Source organism: Myotis lucifugus, unplaced genomic scaffold (assembly GCF_000147115.1).
Source record: "Myotis lucifugus unplaced genomic scaffold, Myoluc2.0 scaffold_291, whole genome shotgun sequence".
NCBI lineage: Eukaryota > Metazoa > Chordata > Mammalia > Chiroptera > Vespertilionidae > Myotis > Myotis lucifugus.
In genome coordinates this window covers 1-3,463 of record NW_005871339.1, presented here as the reverse complement: position 1 = coordinate 3,463, position 3,463 = coordinate 1, and positions in this window count along the sequence as shown.

Here is a 3,463-nt window from a genome sequence, read left to right as displayed (position 1 = left end):
CAATGATCTTAACTAAATTGCTTTCCAAGAGCGCTGAAGTGATCTCTAAATAAATACATTTTTAAGTTTTGCAAATTACCTCCTTTGCTGTGGGTTTTGTTCTTCATCTGAAACCAAAACCACCCATAGACGTGTTTACAAAGGTCTTTCACGGCCACGCACCGGGCCTGAGACCCTCCCCCTGAGGAGGAGAGCCCAGCGGGTTGCCCAGGTCCCAGCCAGGGGGTGGTCGACCCGGGACCCTAGGAGTCGCTCCAACAACAGCTCTGCACCCCGCTGCCTGGACTCTGTGTCCTGTCTTCAGGCCTCGGTTGCCCCCGTAAGTAAAAGGATTTGAGTAAACCCGGTTCTAGACCATGAGTTCCAGATGTGCTCAGTCACACTGTTTCCGTAGCAGCAATGACACGGCGGGGACCAAAGTGTTGCACAAACCTGCTGCACAGCTGCTCAGAACCGGCAGCCTGGGAGGCCGTGCCGCTCATCCCCTGGGCTGCGGGCACCTGCTCAAAGCCCGAGCCTCTGGAAGGGCCCATTTCAACAGGGTCCTGTCCATCAGTGCGGTCAGTTCCTGGTTGGTTTGCCCCATGTTTGTGTGAAATAGATTGGAAAGAGGGCCCCTGACATCATAGGAGTAAAGACTATTATGTGAAATTTCTATCTGTGTGGCTTAGGGTCAAGGTAGAATATGTGTTCCCGAGGGTTAATGTCGGTCTGACATTCCTGAACCCCACTCGGATCCCCTGGGGCGTGTGGCATTTTGTCTGTGTCGTGAGGTCATGAGAAGCGTGGAAGGGTGGGACAGTGAGCATGCGGATCCTGCAGAGCGGCAGTGAGAAATCTCTGCATAGTGAGCTGTGTGTGTCCCCGTCCCTCCATGAACTGGGAGAATAAAACGTTCATAACACCCTCTTAGAGTCAAGCAACTTTGCACTGAACAGAAGACCGAACACAGTTCCCACCCGGGGACTTTCAGGGACCGACTGGGGAGATGGCATTGAGGGGGCTAAGCAGAGCTGACAGCCAGGCCCTGCTCCGCCTGGTTAGTAATGGGTGGTTGCTTAACAGGTGTGGGTTGTGCCCAGGGTGATGAGGCACCTGTGGCAGGAAAGGGGAGACAGTTACACAAGGCTGGGAGGTACAAATGCCCTGGGCTGTGCAATTGAAGTGACTCAGGTGTACTTCCTTCCTGTGAATTTCACCTCCCTAAAAACATAGCACAAGACAGTCAACCAGAGCCAATCTGGGGACCCCTTGGCAGAGGATTTGGGGAACAAATGCTGGGCTTGCGCTCTTCCATCTGCCCAGCAGGCCCAGCCTCTCCTCTGCCCACCCTGGGCTCTGGGTGCTGACCTGTGGGTTCGCCCTCGCCATTCGTTCCCCAGCACTTGCTGCAGGGACCACCTCGGGGTCTCCTGGCAGCGACCTCTCTTCTACAGGATGCTTTTTGGGTCCTGGTACTTGGCCTGCCAGTGAGCCCTTCAGGCTAAGCTGGTAATGGCGCCCCTTCCCTCCAAGTCCCCCTGGGGTGCTGACCACCTCATCCCTTTTACTAAGCACTCAAGTCACTGGTCAGTGCCATCTATTTCCTCAGCACCAAGAAGACAGCGACAAAGGGTCCCGCCCCGCCCTTGAGAGTCACAGGCACTAATTCTCGAGCTGTCCAGGCAGGGACAGCTAAGCAGCACAGGGCGGTCAGCGTGGGTTTGAGAGGCAGAGTCAGGTGCTTCAGACACAAAGCAGATCCTGCGCCCTCCCGCCCTCTCCTTGCCTTTCTCACAAAGCCTGTTACTGGGGGATGACCTGAGGATTTATCTACAAAATGTGGGAGGGTGTACAGTACCTGCTGGGCTAGTAGGACCAGAGCTGTCACCACCCAGGTGTGAAGGAATTAGAACCCAGAAGGGGCAGTGACACCTGATGGATGACCAGAGCTTGTCCTTACAATCCAGCAGGGATGGGCCATGAAAGGGAGCCCCACCCTCCTGATCCCAGGGAGGGTCTTACAGGAACCCTGAGTGGGTAGAGCACCAGAGTGGGTTGTGGGGGAGAGGACTTGGGCCACGATGAGCAGGGTAGAGCGGGGCAGGCCCTTTCTTTAAGAGGGAGATATATGCCCGGCCAGCATGGTGCAATGGTTGAGCATTGACCTATGAACCAGGAGGTCAGTTTGATTCTCGGTCAGAGCACATGCCCAGGTTGCAGGCTGCATCCCCAGTGGGGGTAAGTGTAAGGAGGCAGCAAATCGATGATTCTTAGCACTGATGTTTCTCTCTCTACCTTTCTAAAATCAATTAAAATATATATATATATATGTATGTATAAATATATATACACATATAAAATATATGTATATAATGTATACTAGAGGCCCAATGCATGAAAGTTCGTGTAAGAGTAGGCCTTCCTTCCCCTGGTTGCTGGCACCGGCTTCCCTCTGGCACCCAGGACCTGGGCTTCCATTTGGCCGCCGGCAGGCACCTGGGACCTGGGCTTCCCTGGCAGCCCCAGCTTCGTCCAGACCTCTGGTCTAATTAGCATATTACGCTTTTATTATTATAGATATGGTCTTTAAAAAGGTAGTTAAGATACAACAAGGTCACTGTGTGGGACTTCATCCAATCAGACTGTGTCCTTATAAGATGGGATCAGGACACAGACACGGAGGGGCAATCATGTGAGGACGCAGGGAGAAGACAGCATCTTCATGCCAAAGAAAGAGGCCTCAGGAGAATCCAGCCCTGCCCACACCCTGACATCAGGACACAAAGGGCATCTCTTATCTCCCGTTACAGGCTTCTCCAACAGCAAAGAGCTGATCAGATGGTTCAGCAATGGACGGGCCTGCGTTCACTGACTCCTTCCAGTGTCACTAGATGAACACTCTATACTTTGCCTTTTGCTGAGCAGACTCTTCTGCAGGTTCTTAGAAGGTAAAAAGTACAGGAGGTAGATATTCTCCTCCACTAATGACTCCAATGCAGTTAGACTCTGCCAAGTTGAGAAAGGAGTTTCTGTGATTTCTGTGCACGCCGCAGCCCCGCCCCTCCAGCAAATTTTGATCCTTTGCCTATTTAAGTCTGAACTAAACCACTAGCAATGGTCCTAGGGCCTATACCAGTGATGCTCCCTGGCCCTGGCCACCCTTAGGGCAGCAGATGGAGGCAAATGCTGGTGCCTAGGCGCCGCCCTCACAGCTCCACTTAAGGACAGCAGGGTCTGGACATCAAGACTCTAAAAACCCCCAAGTGACCCCATGGGAAAGCGGAAGTGTTGAGAACTGCCGATGGTGGTCAGAAGAGAAAAAGCTCACTGAGGAACATCAAAACCATCAGACAAGCGTCAGTCCAGAAGCTTGGTAGCACCACACCAGCGTGCCACTTTAATTTTAACATGTAGGGTATTGCCCTAGCGGGTTTGGCTCAGTGAATAGAGCCTCACCCTGTGGACTGAAGGGCCCCGGGTT